Genomic DNA, 18162 nt, shown 5'->3' with positions numbered 1-18162 from the left:
GAGCTCTGGCTTTTACTGGACATGAAGTGACAAAATGACCAGCGGAACCGCAATAGAGACAGAGGCGGTTGGTGATTCTCCGTTCCCTCTCTTTAGTCGAGATGCGGATACCTCCCAGCTGCATAGGCTCAGCACCCGAGCCGGCAGAGGAAGATGGTAGTGATGCGGAGAGGGGAGCAACGGAGAACGCGAGCTCCTTTCCACGAGCTCGGTGACGAAGATCAACCCGTCGCTCAATGCGAATAGCGAGTTCAATCAAGGAATCCACGCTGGAAGGAACCTCCCGGGAGAGAATCTCATCCTTTACCTCTGCGCGGAGACCCTCCAGAAAACGAGCGAGCAAAGCCGGCTCGTTCCAGCCACTGGAGGCAGCAAGGGTGCGAAACTCAATAGAGTAGTCTGTTATGGATCGATTACCTTGACATAGGGAAGACAGGACCCTGGAAGCCTCCTCCCCAAAAACAGATCGATCAAAAACCCGTATCATCTCCTCCTTAAAGTCCTGATACTGGTTAGTACACTCAGCCCTTGCCTCCCAGATTGCCGTGCCCCACTCACGAGCCCGTCCAGTAAGGAGGGATATGACGTAGGCGATACGAGCAGTGCTCCTGGAGTAAGTGTTGGGCTGGAGAGAAAACACAATATCACACTGGGTGAGGAACGAGCGGCATTCAGTGGGCTCCCCAGAGTAACACGGCGGGTTATTGATTCTGGGCTCCGGAGATTCGAAAGCCCTGGAAGTGGCCGGTGGATCGAGGCGGAGATGGTGAACCTGTTCTGTGAGGTTGGAGACTTGGGTGGCCAGGGTCTCAACGGCATGTCGAGCAGCAGACAATTCCTGCTCGTGTCTGCCTAGCATCGCTCCCTGGATCTCGACGGCTGAGTGGAGAGGATCCGACGTCGCTGGGTCCATTCTTGGTCGGATTCTTCTGTCAGGTGCGTGAATGAGGACCCAAAAGCGAATTAACAAAACAGAGTTTCTTTAATGACGAAACACACGTAGGCTCAGATGGACAGGCAGATTCCGACAGGACAGGACAAGGTTAGATGAACAGGCAGATTCCGACAGGACAGGACAAGGTTGCAGCAAACACGACGATAGTCTGGTTCAGGCATGAGTAACACAAACGAGAATCCGACAAAGACAGAAGCAGAAACAGAGAGAGATATAGAGACCTAATCAGAGGGAAAAAGGGAACAGGTGGGAAAAGGGGTGAACGAGGTAGTTAGAGAAGACAAGGAACAGCTGGGGGAAAGAGGGGAAGAAAAGGTAACCTAATACGACCAGCAGAGGGAGACAGGGTGAAGAGAAAGAACAGGAACAGGACACAACATGACAATACATGACAGTATATGACTCATCAAACTGAGTTGTTGTCTATAGTGTATATGACTCATCAAACTGAGTTGTTGTCTATAGTGTATATGACTCATCAAACTGGGTTGTTGCCTATAGTGTATATGACTCATCAAACTGAGTTGTTGTCTATAGTGTTTATGACTCATCAAACTGAGTTGTTGTCTATAGTGTTTATGACTCATCAAACTGAGTTGTTGTCTATAGTGTATATGACTCATCAAACTGAGTTGTTGTCTATAGTGTTTATGACTCATCAAACTGAGTTGTTGTCTATAGTGTTTATGACTCATCAAACTGAGTTGTTGTCTATAGTGTTTATGACTCATGAAACTGATTTGTTGTCTATAGTGTTTATGACTCATCAAACTGAGTTGTTGTCTATAGTGTTTATCACTCATCAAACTGAGTTGTTTTCTATAGTGTATATGACTCATCAAACTGAGTTGTTGTCTATAGTGTTTATGACTCATCAAACTGAGTTGTTGTCTATAGTGTTTATGACTCATCAATCTGGTTTGTTGTCTATGGTGTATATGACTCATCAAACTGAGTTGATGTCTATAGTGTATATGACTCATGAAACTGATTTGTTGTCTATAGTGTATATGACTCATCAAACTGAGTTGATGTCTATAGTGTATATGACTCATCAAACTGAGTTGTTGTCTATGACTCATCAAACTGAGTTGTTGTCTATAGTGTATATGACTCATCAAACTGAGTTGTTGTCTATAGTGTATATGACTCATCAAACTGGGTTGTTGCCTATAGTGTATATGACTCATCAAACTGAGTTGTTGTCTATAGTGTTTATGACTCATCAAACTGAGTTGTTGTCTATAGTGTTTATGACTCATCAAACTGAGTTGTTGTCTATAGTGTATATGACTCATCAAACTGAGTTGTTGTCTATAGTGTATATGACTCATCAAACTGGGTTGTTGCCTATAGTGTATATGACTCATCAAACTGAGTTGTTGTCTATAGTGTATATGACTCATCAAACTGAGTTGTTGTCTATGACTCATCAAACTGAGTTGTTGTCTATAGTGTATATGACTCATCAAACTGAGTTGTTGTCTATAGTGTATATGACTCATCAAACTGGGTTGTTGCCTATAGTGTATATGACTCATCAAACTGAGTTGTTGTCTATAGTGTATATGACTCATCAAACTGAGTTGTTGCCTATAGTGTATATGACTCATCAAACTGGGTTGTTGCCTATAGTGTATATGACTCATCAAACTGAGTTGATGTCTATAGTGTATATGACTCATGAAACTGATTTGTTGTCTATAGTGTATATGACTCATCAAACTGAGTTGATGTCTATAGTGTTTATGACTCATCAAACTGAGTTGTTGTCTATAGTGTATATGACTCATCAAACTGAGTTGTTGTCTATAGTGTATATGACTCATCAAACTGAGTTGTTGTCTATGACTCATCAAACTGAGTTGTTGTCTATAGTGTATATGACTCATCAAACTGGGTTGTTGTCTATAGTGTATATGACTCATCAAACTGAGTTGTTGTCTATAGTGTATATGACTCATCAAACTGAGTTGTTGTCTATAGTGTATATGACTCATCAAACTGAGTTGTTGTCTATAGTGTTTATGACTCATCAAACGGAGTGTTTGTCTATTGTGTTTATGACTCATCAAACTGAGTTGTTGTCTATAGTGTATATGACTCATCAAACTGAGTTGTTGTCTATAGTGTTTATGACTCATCAAACTGGGTTGTTGCCTATAGTGTATATGACTCATCAAACTGAGTTGTTGTCTATAGTGTTTATGACTCATCAAACTGAGTTGTTGTCTATAGTGTTTATGACTCATCAAACTGAGTTGTTGTCTATAGTGTATATGACTCATCAAACTGAGTTGTTGTCTATAGTGTATATGACTCATCAAACTGGGTTGTTGCCTATAGTGTATATGACTCATCAAACTGAGTTGTTGTCTATAGTGTATATGACTCATCAAACTGAGTTGTTGTCTATGACTCATCAAACTGAGTTGTTGTCTATAGTGTATATGACTCATCAAACTGAGTTGTTGTCTATAGTGTATATGACTCATCAAACTGGGTTGTTGCCTATAGTGTATATGACTCATCAAACTGAGTTGTTGTCTATAGTGTATATGACTCATCAAACTGAGTTGTTGCCTATAGTGTATATGACTCATCAAACTGGGTTGTTGCCTATAGTGTATATGACTCATCAAACTGAGTTGATGTCTATAGTGTATATGACTCATGAAACTGATTTGTTGTCTATAGTGTATATGACTCATCAAACTGAGTTGATGTCTATAGTGTTTATGACTCATCAAACTGAGTTGTTGTCTATAGTGTATATGACTCATCAAACTGAGTTGTTGTCTATAGTGTATATGACTCATCAAACTGAGTTGTTGTCTATGACTCATCAAACTGAGTTGTTGTCTATAGTGTATATGACTCATCAAACTGGGTTGTTGTCTATAGTGTATATGACTCATCAAACTGAGTTGTTGTCTATAGTGTATATGACTCATCAAACTGAGTTGTTGTCTATAGTGTATATGACTCATCAAACTGAGTTGTTGTCTATAGTGTTTATGACTCATCAAACGGAGTGTTTGTCTATTGTGTTTATGACTCATCAAACTGAGTTGTTGTCTATAGTGTATATGACTCATCAAACTGAGTTGTTGTCTATAGTGTTTATGACTCATCAAACTGAGTTGTTGTCTATAGTGTTTATGACTCATCAAACTGAGTTGTTGTCTATAGTGTTCATGACTCATCAAACTGAGTTGTTGTCTATAGTGTTTATGACTCATCAAACTGAGTTGTTGTCTATAGTGTTTATCACTCATCAAACTGAGTTGTTTTCTATAGTGTATATGACTCATCAAACTGAGTTGTTGTCTATAGTTTATATGACTCATCAAACTGAGTTGTTTTCTATAGTGTTTATGACTCATCAAACGGGGTTGTTGTCTATAGTGTATATGACTCATCAAACTGAGTTGTTGTCTCTAGTGTTTATGACTCATCAAACTGGGTTGTTGCCTATAGTGTATATGACTCATCAAACTGAGTTGTTGTCTATAGTGTTTATGACTCATCAAACTGAGTTGTTGTCTATAGTGTTTATGACTCATCAAACTGAGTTGTTGTCTATAGTGTTTATGACTCATCAAACTGAGTTGTTGTCTATAGTGTTTATGACTCATCAAACTGAGTTGTTGTCTATAGTGTTTATGACTCATCAAACTGAGTTGTTGTCTATAGTGTTTATCACTCATCAAACTGAGTTGTTTTCTATAGTGTATATGACTCATCAAACTGAGTTGTTGTCTATAGTTTATATGACTCATCAAACTGAGTTGTTTTCTATAGTGTTTATGACTCATCAAACTGAGTTGTTGTCTATAGTGTATATGACTCATCAAACTGAGTTGTTGTCTATAGTGTATATGACTCATCAAACTGGGTTGTTGCCTATAGTGTATATGACTCATCAAACTGAGTTGTTGTCTATAGTGTATATGACTCATCAAACTGAGTTGTTGTCTATGACTCATCAAACTGAGTTGTTGTCTATAGTGTATATGACTCATCAAACTGAGTTGTTGTCTATAGTGTATATGACTCATCAAACTGGGTTGTTGCCTATAGTGTATATGACTCATCAAACTGAGTTGTTGTCTATAGTGTATATGACTCATCAAACTGAGTTGTTGTCTATAGTGTATATGACTCATCAAACTGGGTTGTTGCCTATAGTGTATATGACTCATCAAACTGAGTTGATGTCTATAGTGTATATGACTCATGAAACTGATTTGTTGTCTATAGTGTATATGACTCATCAAACTGAGTTGATGTCTATAGTGTTTATGACTCATCAAACTGAGTTGTTGTCTATAGTGTATATGACTCATCAAACTGAGTTGTTGTCTATAGTGTATATGACTCATCAAACTGAGTTGTTGTCTATGACTCATCAAACTGAGTTGTTGTCTATAGTGTATATGACTCATCAAACTGGGTTGTTGTCTATAGTGTATATGACTCATCAAACTGAGTTGTTGTCTATAGTGTATATGACTCATCAAACTGAGTTGTTGTCTATAGTGTATATGACTCATCAAACTGAGTTGTTGTCTATAGTGTTTATGACTCATCAAACGGAGTGTTTGTCTATTGTGTTTATGACTCATCAAACTGAGTTGTTGTCTATAGTGTATATGACTCATCAAACTGAGTTGTTGTCTATAGTGTTTATGACTCATCAAACTGAGTTGTTGTCTATAGTGTTTATGACTCATCAAACTGAGTTGTTGTCTATAGTGTTCATGACTCATCAAACTGAGTTGTTGTCTATAGTGTTTATGACTCATCAAACTGAGTTGTTGTCTATAGTGTTTATCACTCATCAAACTGAGTTGTTTTCTATAGTGTATATGACTCATCAAACTGAGTTGTTGTCTATAGTTTATATGACTCATCAAACTGAGTTGTTTTCTATAGTGTTTATGACTCATCAAACGGGGTTGTTGTCTATAGTGTATATGACTCATCAAACTGAGTTGTTGTCTCTAGTGTTTATGACTCATCAAACTGGGTTGTTGCCTATAGTGTATATGACTCATCAAACTGAGTTGTTGTCTATAGTGTTTATGACTCATCAAACTGAGTTGTTGTCTATAGTGTTTATGACTCATCAAACTGAGTTGTTGTCTATAGTGTTTATGACTCATCAAACTGAGTTGTTGTCTATAGTGTTTATGACTCATCAAACTGAGTTGTTGTCTATAGTGTTTATGACTCATCAAACTGAGTTGTTGTCTATAGTGTTTATCACTCATCAAACTGAGTTGTTTTCTATAGTGTATATGACTCATCAAACTGAGTTGTTGTCTATAGTTTATATGACTCATCAAACTGAGTTGTTTTCTATAGTGTTTATGACTCATCAAACGGGGTTGTTGTCTATAGTGTATATGACTCATCAAACTGGGTTTTTGTATATGACTCATCAAACTGAGTTGTTGTCTATAGTGTTTATCACTCATCAAACTGAGTTGTTTTCTATAGTGTATATGACTCATCAAACTGAGTTGTTGTCTATAGTTTATATGACTCATCAAACTGAGTTGTTTTCTATAGTGTTTATGACTCATCAAACTGAGTTGTTGTCTATAGTGTTTATGACTCATCAAACTGAGTTGTTGTCTATAGTGTTTATGACTCATCAATCTGGTTTGTTGTCTATAGTGTATATGACTCATCAAACTGGGTTTTTGTATATGACTCATCAAACTGAGTTGTTGTCTATAGTGTTTATGACTCATCAATCTGGTTTGTTGTCTATAGTGTATATGACTCATCAAACTGAGTTGTTGTCTATAGTGTATATGACTCATCAAACTGAGTTGTTGTCTATGACTCATCAAACTGAGTTGTTGTCTATAGTGTATATGACTCATCAAACTGAGTTGTTGTCTATAGTGTATATGACTCATCAAACTGGGTTGTTGCCTATAGTGTATATGACTCATCAAACTGAGTTGTTGTCTATAGTGTATATGACTCATCAAACTGAGTTGTTGCCTATAGTGTATATGACTCATCAAACTGGGTTGTTGCCTATAGTGTATATGACTCATCAAACTGAGTTGATGTCTATAGTGTATATGACTCATGAAACTGATTTGTTGTCTATAGTGTATATGACTCATCAAACTGAGTTGATGTCTATAGTGTTTATGACTCATCAAACTGAGTTGTTGTCTATAGTGTATATGACTCATCAAACTGAGTTGTTGTCTATAGTGTATATGACTCATCAAACTGAGTTGTTGTCTATGACTCATCAAACTGAGTTGTTGTCTATAGTGTATATGACTCATCAAACTGGGTTGTTGTCTATAGTGTATATGACTCATCAAACTGAGTTGTTGTCTATAGTGTATATGACTCATCAAACTGAGTTGTTGTCTATAGTGTATATGACTCATCAAACTGAGTTGTTGTCTATAGTGTTTATGACTCATCAAACGGAGTGTTTGTCTATTGTGTTTATGACTCATCAAACTGAGTTGTTGTCTATAGTGTATATGACTCATCAAACTGAGTTGTTGTCTATAGTGTTTATGACTCATCAAACTGAGTTGTTGTCTATAGTGTTTATGACTCATCAAACTGAGTTGTTGTCTATAGTGTTCATGACTCATCAAACTGAGTTGTTGTCTATAGTGTTTATGACTCATCAAACTGAGTTGTTGTCTATAGTGTTTATCACTCATCAAACTGAGTTGTTTTCTATAGTGTATATGACTCATCAAACTGAGTTGTTGTCTATAGTTTATATGACTCATCAAACTGAGTTGTTTTCTATAGTGTTTATGACTCATCAAACGGGGTTGTTGTCTATAGTGTATATGACTCATCAAACTGAGTTGTTGTCTCTAGTGTTTATGACTCATCAAACTGGGTTGTTGCCTATAGTGTATATGACTCATCAAACTGAGTTGTTGTCTATAGTGTTTATGACTCATCAAACTGAGTTGTTGTCTATAGTGTTTATGACTCATCAAACTGAGTTGTTGTCTATAGTGTTTATGACTCATCAAACTGAGTTGTTGTCTATAGTGTTTATGACTCATCAAACTGAGTTGTTGTCTATAGTGTTTATGACTCATCAAACTGAGTTGTTGTCTATAGTGTTTATCACTCATCAAACTGAGTTGTTTTCTATAGTGTATATGACTCATCAAACTGAGTTGTTGTCTATAGTTTATATGACTCATCAAACTGAGTTGTTTTCTATAGTGTTTATGACTCATCAAACGGGGTTGTTGTCTATAGTTTATATGACTCATCAAACTGAGTTGTTGTCTATAGTTTATATGACTCATCAAACTGAGTTGTTTTCTATAGTGTTTATGACTCATCAAACTGAGTTGTTGTCTATAGTGTTTATGACTCATCAAACGGGGTTGTTGTCTATAGTTTATATGACTCATCAAACTGAGTTGTTGTCTATAGTGTTTATGACTCATCAAACTGAGTTGTTGTCTATAGTGTTTATGACTCATCAAACTGAGTTGTTGTCTATAGTGTTTATGACTCATCAATCTGGTTTGTTGTCTATAGTGTATATGACTCATCAAACTGGGTTTTTGTATATGACTCATCAAACTGAGTTGTTGTCTATAGTGTTTATCACTCATCAAACTGAGTTGTTTTCTATAGTGTATATGACTCATCAAACTGAGTTGTTGTCTATAGTTTATATGACTCATCAAACTGAGTTGTTTTCTATAGTGTTTATGACTCATCAAACGGGGTTGTTGTCTATAGTTTATATGACTCATCAAACTGAGTTGTTGTCTATAGTGTTTATGACTCATCAAACTGAGTTGTTGTCTATAGTGTTTATGACTCATCAAACTGAGTTGTTGTCTATAGTGTTTATGACTCATCAATCTGGTTTGTTGTCTATAGTGTATATGACTCATCAAACTGGGTTTTTGTATATGACTCATCAAACTGAGTTGTTGTCTTTAGTGTTTATGACTCATCAAACTGAGTTGTTGTCTATAGTGTTTATGACTCATCAAACTGAGTTGATGTCTATAGTGTATATGACTCATGAAACTGATTTGTTGTCTATAGTGTATATGACTCATCAAACTGAGTTGATGTCTATAGTGTATATGACTCATCAAACTGAGTTGTTGTCTATAGTGTTCATGACTCATCAAACTGAGTTGTTGTCTATGGTGTATATGACTCATCAAACTGAGTTGTTGTCTATAGTGTTTATGACTCATCAAACTGAGTGGTTGTCTATAGTGTATATGACTCATCAAACTGAGTTGTTGTCTATGACTCATCAAACTGGGTTGTTGTCTATGACTCATCAAACTGAGTTGTTGTCTATAGTATATATGACTCATCAAACTGAGTTGTTGTCTATAGTGTTTATGACTCATCAAACTGAGTGGTTGTCTATAGTGTATATGACTCATCAAACTGAGTTGTTGTCTATGACTCATCAAACTGGGTTGTTGTCTATGACTCATCAAACTGGGTTGTTGTCTATGACTGATCAAACTTAGTTGTTGTCTATAGTGTATATGACTCATCAAACTGGGTTGTTCACGACTGATGCTTTAACTGTTCTGTACAGAACCAGCTCATCCTGGTGTGGTGAGATATACTGCTAATATAACACAGTGCAGTTCAAATCATGTACAGTTCTCTCCTCCCTCAGTCAGAAATGCCTAGGTACATTGCAGCAACCCCACTGACTTTTCACCACTAGCCAGCTGCTTCCAACGGTTGTAGACTTTTTCCTATAGGTTGTTAACCTGATTATAGATGGTAATAATGCTGGACTTTTTCCTTGATGTTAACCTGATTGTAGATGGTAATATTTCTGGACTTTTTCCTTGATGTTAACCTGATTGTAGATGGTAATAATGCTGGACCTTTTCCTTGATGTTAACCTGATTGTAGATGGTAATATTTCTGGACTTTTTCCTTGATGTTAACCTGATTGTAGATGGTAATAATGCTGGACCTTTTCCTTGATGTTAACCTGATTGTAGATGGTAATATTTCTGGACTTTTTCCTTGATGTTAACCTGATTATAGATGGTCATATTTCTGGACTTTTTCCTTGATGTTAACCTGATTATAGATGGTCATATTTCTGGACTTTTTCCTTGATGTTAACCTGATTGTAGATGGTCATATTTCTGGACTTTTTCCTTGATGATAACCTGATTATAGATGGTCATATTTCTGGACTTTTTCCTTGATGCAAACCTGATTATAGATGGTAATAATGCTGGACTTTTTCCTTGATGATAACCTGATTATAGATGGTCATAATTGCTCCTGTCCACCTTCCTCATTCTCACACACTCTCTCTCCCTCCCTCTTATTTTCTCTGCTTTCTCTCATACTCCTCTCTCTTCCTCCTAATCCTCCCTCTTCCTCTTCCTCCCTCCCTCCCTGCGTCTCTTCTCTCTCCTACCCTCCAGGTTATGCTTGGTGTTGGCAGTGCTCTTTGAAAGCCAGCTGGCGGTGCGGACGCCCCAGTGCCTGCTGGTGTGTGCAGGTGCCCACACTTTTATTGCCTCCCCAGCCTAGAAAGAACTCTGCTGGGCATGGTCAACCTCGCGGCTCATCCCGGCTGGAGCTCACACTGACCTAGCATGGAGCCCCAGTCTCTCTGCACCCAGGATCTCAGCGGACTGATGGAGGTGTGTGTTCTCCCCAAAGCTCTCTCCTCTCTGTGCAGTTTGGGCCAGATGGAGTCTGCGGCCTCCAGAAATGAGTCAAAGTAAAAAATACCTGCAGAAGTAATTAGATGTATTGAATTATCAGCCCTCTAGAAATTATGAGGGATAAAATACCTTTGGAATTAATTAAATCAAACCACAATCTCCTACTAAACATGAATAAATGCAGTTGGTTATTGATTTAATAATATGTAGACAACAACATGGTAAGGTGTTGATGAGATGTCCTCCCAGCTGGTTCCATCTGGTTCTAGCCATAGCCAACAGCAGAGTACTGTTTTGTTCAGCTAAGCAAAGTAGTGCTCAGTGTAGCTTAGTTCAGCATGAGAAAACAGAGCACAGCAAACCTAGTCTGGCATAGCCTGGGACGGTCTGGAGAAACAGCACCTCTCACACTAGGATATACCTTGCATTTCCCCAGTACAACCTAACACAGAAGAGTATGGTGTGGCCTTAATGGCCAAGGACTCTCAATCCCCACCAGGCACAGCCAGAAGAGGACTGGTCACCCCTCAGAGCCTGGTTTCTCACTAGGTTTATTCCTAGGATCCTGTCTTTCTAGGGATTTTTTTTCCTAGCCAGCGTGCTTCTGCTTTGCTTGCTCTTTGGGGTTTTAGGCTGGGTTTCTGTATAGAACTTTGTGTCAACTGCTGATGTAAAAAGAGCTTTATAAAATAAATTGGATTGATTGATGAGCCCAAGCTTTGGTCTCTCACCCCCTGTCTCCCCCATCACTCACCCTGTCTCTCCTATCCCTCACCCTGTCTCTCCAATCCCTCACCCTGTCTCTCCCATCCCTCACCCTGTCTCCCCATCCCTCACCCTGTCTCTCCTATTCCTCACCCTGTGTCTCCTATCCCTCACCCTGTCTCTCCTATCCCTCACCCTGTCTCTCCTATCCCTCACCCTGTCTCTCCTATCCCTCACCCTGTCTCTCCTATCCCTCACCCTGTCGCTCCCATCCCTCACTCTGTCTCTCCTATCCCTCACCCTGTCTCTCCCATCCCTCACCCTGTCTCTCCCATCCCTCACCCTGTCTCTCCTATCCCTCACCCTGTCTCCCCCATCACTCACCCTGTCTCTCCTATCCCTCACCCTGTCTCTCCAATCCCTCACCCTGTCTCTCATCCCTCACCCTGTCTCCCCATCCCTCACCCTGTCTCTCCTATTCCTCACCCTGTGTCTCCTATCCCTCACCCTGTCTCTCCTATCCCTCACCCTGTCTCTCCTATCCCTCACCCTGTCTCTCCTATCCCTCACCCTGTCGCTCCCATCCCTCACTCTGTCTCTCCTATCCCTCACCCTGTCTCTCCCATCCCTCACCCTGTCTCTCCCATCCCTCACCCTGTCTCTCCCATCCCTCACCCTGTCTCTCCCATCCCTCACCCTGTCTCTCCCATCCCTCACCCTGTCTCTCCCATCCTTCACCCTGTCTCTCCCATCCCTCACCCTGTCTTTCCCATCCCTCACCTTAATTGGGGAGGACGGGGCTTGTGGTAATGGCTGGAGCGGAATAGTTTGAATGGTATCAAATGCAACAAACACATGGTTTCCATATGGTTGATGCCATTCCATTTCCTCTGTTCCAGACATTATTATGAGCTGTCTTCCCCTCAGCAGCCTCCACTGATTTCATCACTGGCCTCAGTGCCCTGCACCCTTCCAGCCCCTAGCAGGGTTAGGGTCATAAGGAAAATTGGAATATCTGACTCCTTTCTGAATTAACTGAATTAGTTATTAAAATAACTAGTTATTAAAACAGTTATTAAAACTGTATTTGTCCCATGCTTCGTAAACAACAGATGTAGACTAACAGTGAAATGTTTACTTATGGGTCTTTCCCAACAACGCAGAGAGAAAGGAAATATAGAAATAATAGAACAGTTAAACACGTAATAATAAAAGTAATAATAAACACACAATGAGTAACGATAACTTGGCAATAAACGGGATACCAGTAGAGTCCATGTGCAGTGGTACGAGGTAATAACCTGGCTATAAACACGGGATACCAGTAGAGTCCATGTGCAGGGGTACGAGGTAATAACTTGGCTATAAACAGGGTACCAGTAGAGTCCATGTGCAGGGGTACGAGGTAATAACCTGGCTATAAACACGGGATACCAGTAGAGTCCATGTGCAGGGGTACGAGGTAATAACCTGGCTATAAACAGGATACCAGTAGAGTCCATGTGCAGGGGTACGAGGTAATAACCTGGCTATAAACACGGGATACCAGTAGAGTCCATGTGCAGTAGTACGAGGTAATAACCTGGCTATAAACAGGATACCAGTAGAGTCCATGTGCAGTAGTACGAGGTAATAACCTGGCTATAAACAGGATACCAGTAGAGTCCATGTGCAGTAGTACGAGGTAATAACCTGGCTATAAACACTGGGTACCAGTAGAATTGATGTGCAGGGGTATGAGGTAATAACCTAGCTATAAACACTGGGTACCAGTAGAGCTGATGTGCAGGGGTACGAGGTAATAACCTGGCTATAAACACGGGATACCAGTAGAGTCCATGTGCAGTAGTACGAGGTAATAACCTGGCTATAAACACTGGGTACCAGTAGAATTGATGTGCAGGGGTACGAGGTAATAACCTGGCTATAAACAGGGTACCAGTAGAATTGATGTGCAGGGGTATGAGGTAATAACCTAGCTATAAACACTGGGTACCAGTAGAGCTGATGTGCAGGGGTACGAGGTAATAACCTGGCTACAAACACTGGGTACCAGTAGAGTCCATGTGCAGGGGTACGAGGTAATAACCTGACTATAAACTGGGTACCAGTAGAGGCCATGTGTAGGGGTACGAGGTAATAACCTGGCTACAAACACTGGGTACCAGTAGAGTCCATGTGCAGGGGTATGAGGTAATAACCTAGCTATAAACACGGGGGTACCAGTACCTAGTTGATGTGCGGGGGTACGAGGTAACTTGACTATGTACATGGGGTACCAGTACTGAGTTGATGTGCGGGGGTACGAGGTAACTTGACTATGTACATGGGGTACCAGTACTGAGTTGATGTGCGGGGGTACGAGGTAACTTGACTATATACATGGGGTACCAGTACTGAGTCAATGTGCAGGGGAACGAGGTAATAACTTGGCTCTATAAACAGGGTACCAATAGAGTCAATGTGCAGGGGTACGAGGTAATAACTTGGCTCTATAAACAGGGTACCAATATAGTCAATATGCAGGGGTACGAGGTAATAACTTGGATATAAACATGGGGTACCAGTAGAGTTGATGTGCAGGGGTATGAGGTAATAACTTGGCTATATAAACAGGGTACCAATAGAGTCAATGTGCAGGGGTACGAGGTAATAACTTGGACATAAACATGGGGTACCAGCAGTGTTGATGTGCAGGGGTACAAGGTAATAACTTGGATATAAACATGGGGTACCAGTAGAGTTGATGTGCAGGGGTACGAGGTAATAACTTGGATATAAACATGGGGTACCAGTAGAGTTGATGTGCAGGGGTACGAGGTAATAACTTGGCTATAAACAGGGTACCAATAGAGTCAATGTGCAGGGGTACGAGGTAATAACTTGGATATACACATGGGGTACCAGTAGAGTTGATGTGCAGGGGTACGTGTTAATAACTTAGCTATAAACACAGGGTACCAGTACTGAATAATGATAACTAGGCTATATACACAGGGTACCAGTACTGAGTAATGATAACTAGTCTATATACACAGGGTACCAGCACTGAGTAATAATATCTAGGCTATATACACTGGGTACCAGTACTGAGTTAATCATATCTAGGCTATATACACTGGGTACCAGTACTGAGTTAATAATATCTAGGCTATATACACTGGGTACCAGTACTGAGTTAATCATATCTAGGCTATATACACTGGGTACCAGTACTGAGTTAATAATATCTAGGCTATATATACTGGGTACCAGTACTGAGTTAATAATATCTAGGCTATATACACTGGATACCAGTACTTAGTTAATAATATCTAGGCTATATACACAGGGTACCAGTACTGAGTTAATAATATCTAGGCTATATACACTGGGTACCAGTACTGAGTTAATAATATCTAGGCTATATATACTGGGTACCAGTACTGAGTTAATAATATCTAGGCTATATACACTGGATACCAGTACTTAGTTAATAATATCTAGGCTATATACACAGGGTACTAGTACTGAGTTAATGATATCTAGGCTATATACACTGGATACCAGTACTTAGTTAATAATATCTAGGCTATATACACAGGGTACTAGTACTGAGTTAATAATATCTAGGCTATATACACAGGGTACCAGTACTTAGTTAATAATATCTAGGCTATATACACAGGGTACCAGTACTTAGTTAATAATATCTAGGCTATATACACAGGGTACTAGTACTGAGTTAATAATATCTAGGCTATATACACAGGGTACCAGTACTTAGTTAATAATATCTAGGCTATATACACAGGGTACCAGTACTGAGTTAATAATATCTAGGCTATATACACTGGGTACCAGTACTGAGTTAATAATATCTAGGCTATATATACTGGGTACCAGTACTGAGTTAATAATATCTAGGCTATATACACTGGATACCAGTACTTAGTTAATAATATCTAGGCTATATACACAGGGTACCAGTACTGAGTTAATAATATCTAGGCTATATACACTGGGTACCAGTACTGAGTTAATAATATCTAGGCTATATATACTGGGTACCAGTACTGAGTTAATAATATCTAGGCTATATACACTGGATACCAGTACTTAGTTAATAATATCTAGGCTATATACACAGGGTACTAGTACTGAGTTAATGATATCTAGGCTATATACACTGGATACCAGTACTTAGTTAATAATATCTAGGCTATATACACAGGGTACTAGTACTGAGTTAATAATATCTAGGCTATATACACAGGGTACCAGTACTTAGTTAATAATATCTAGGCTATATACACAGGGTACCAGTACTTAGTTAATAATATCTAGGCTATATACACAGGGTACTAGTACTGAGTTAATAATATCTAGGCTATATACACAGGGTACCAGTACTTAGTTAATAATATCTAGGCTATATACACAGGGTACCAGTACTGAGTTAATAATATCTAGGCTATATACACTGGGTACCAGTACTGAGTTAATAATATCTAGGCTATATATACTGGGTACCAGTACTGAGTTAATAATATCTAGGCTATATACACTGGATACCAGTACTTAGTTAATAATATCTAGGCTATATACACAGGGTACTAGTACTGAGTTAATGATATCTAGGCTATATACACTGGATACCAGTACTTAGTTAATAATATCTAGGCTATATACACAGGGTACTAGTACTGAGTTAATGATATCTAGGCTATATACACTGGATACCAGTACTTAGTTAATAATATCTAGGCTATATACACTGGATACCAGTACTTAGTTAATAATATCTAGGCTATATACACAGGGTACCAGTACTGAGTTAATAATATCTAGGCTATATACACTGGATACCAGTACTTAGTTAATAATATCTAGGCTATATACACAGGGTACTAGTACTGAGTTAATGATATCTAGGCTATATACACTTGGTACCAGTACTCATGATTTATTTGATTTTGACTGGAGCAAGATTGAGCTTATCTCTCATGTGGAAACTGCCTGGAAATTCTTTCATGATGGTTTTCTCCAAATAGTAAACAAACATTCCCCATTCCGCAGGTTCAGGGTTAAAGGGCGGGATAATCCATGGTTTTCTTCTGAGCTGTCTTGTATTATTCACGACCGTAATCTAGCCTGGGCTAAAGCAAGGACATCATGTTCTGATGCTGATTGGCTTATTTTTAGGCAGTTACGAAACAAGTGTTATTTTCTTCTCAGGAAGGCCAAGTCTGAATATTTTATGTCTGTTACCACCGATAACCTGAAGGCTATTAAGTCTATGTCTGGTAACAGTGATGTTAATGAATTACCGTCATGTGTTTTGAAGGATTCTGTTGCTGTATATGACAAAACTGAAATGCTGAATTGTTTCAATGAGAGTCCTCTGCAACCCCGTGTGGATGAACCAGTGAGAGCTGGTCAAACTTTTAGCTTTTTGCCATTCTCAATGCAGGTGGTACATAAAGCCCTGAAATCCTTAGATCAGAGAAAGCCTGCAGGTCCTGATCTTTTTGATCCCTGCTTTTTAAATCTGGCAGCTGATTTGATAGCTGAACCACGTACATCTCTGTTCAATCTAACCCTGGAATGTGTTGAAATTCCAAAGATCTGGAAATCAGCATTTGTCCTACGACTTTTAAATGGGGCAGATCCAACTCTTTTAAATAATTATAGACCAATCTCAATGCTGTCACCCCTGGTGAAAATACTTGAAACCCTTGTGAGTGAACAGCTAAAATAGTTTTTATTTACTAACTCTATTTTATCAATGTACCAATCGGGCTTCAGGAAGAAGCATAGCACAATTACAGCAGCCTTGAAGGTTTTAAATGATATCACTAAGGCCCTTGACAAAATATAGCACTGTGTCTCACGTTTATTGATCTCTCTAAGGCTTTTGATACAGTCGATGATGCTATACTAAGGCAGAGATTGTCGAGTGTAGGTCTTTCGGAGCATGCAGTTGCATGGTTTGCTAACTATCTGTCTGATAGAACTCAGTGCACTCAATTTGATGGGCTTATGTCTGTTAAATTGTCTGTCTTGAATGGTGTGCCCCAATGCTCTGTACTTGGTCCTCTCTTATTCACTATTTATATAAATTATTTAGACAAAAATGTCCAAAATGCCGAACTTCATTTTTATGCTGATGATACTGTTATTTACTGTTGTGCCTCGTCTCTTACAAAAGCTTTCCAGAACTTGCAAACTGCTTTTTATACTGTTCAACATACCTTGTGACAATTGAAGCTTATCCTCAATACTGACTAAACTAAACTAATGGTGTTTTCTAATGCAAGAAATAGATCTCTGAACCTTTCACCTATTACTACCTGTCAGGGCAAGGAGATTGAGGTTGTAACCTCATATAAATATCTTGGAATTTTAATTGATGACGGCCTCTCTTTTAAATTGCATACTCAACAACTTACAAACAAATTGAAGCTGAAATTGGGATTTTATTTTAGGAATAAGGCCTGTTTTTCTTTCGAAGCCAGAAGGAGTCTAGTATCAGCTACATTTATGCCTTTACTAGACTATGGCGATATTTTATATATGAATGCTTCCGCTCAGTGTTTGAGATCAATTGACACTCTTTACCATGTCACTTTGAGATTTATTTTAAACTGCAAAACCCTTACGCACCACTGCACTTTGTATACCAGGGTTGGCTGGCCTTCTCTAGTCACTCGTAGGCTCAGTCACTGGTAGACTTTTATTTACAAAGCCATTTTGGGTTTACTACCTTTTTATTTGGGCATTTTTATTGTTCAGAAATGTGGTGGGTACTCT

Source organism: Oncorhynchus mykiss, chromosome 15, assembly GCF_013265735.2.
Source record: "Oncorhynchus mykiss isolate Arlee chromosome 15, USDA_OmykA_1.1, whole genome shotgun sequence".
In the NCBI taxonomy this organism is placed as follows: domain Eukaryota; kingdom Metazoa; phylum Chordata; class Actinopteri; order Salmoniformes; family Salmonidae; genus Oncorhynchus; species Oncorhynchus mykiss.
This window is presented reverse-complemented; position numbering follows the sequence as displayed.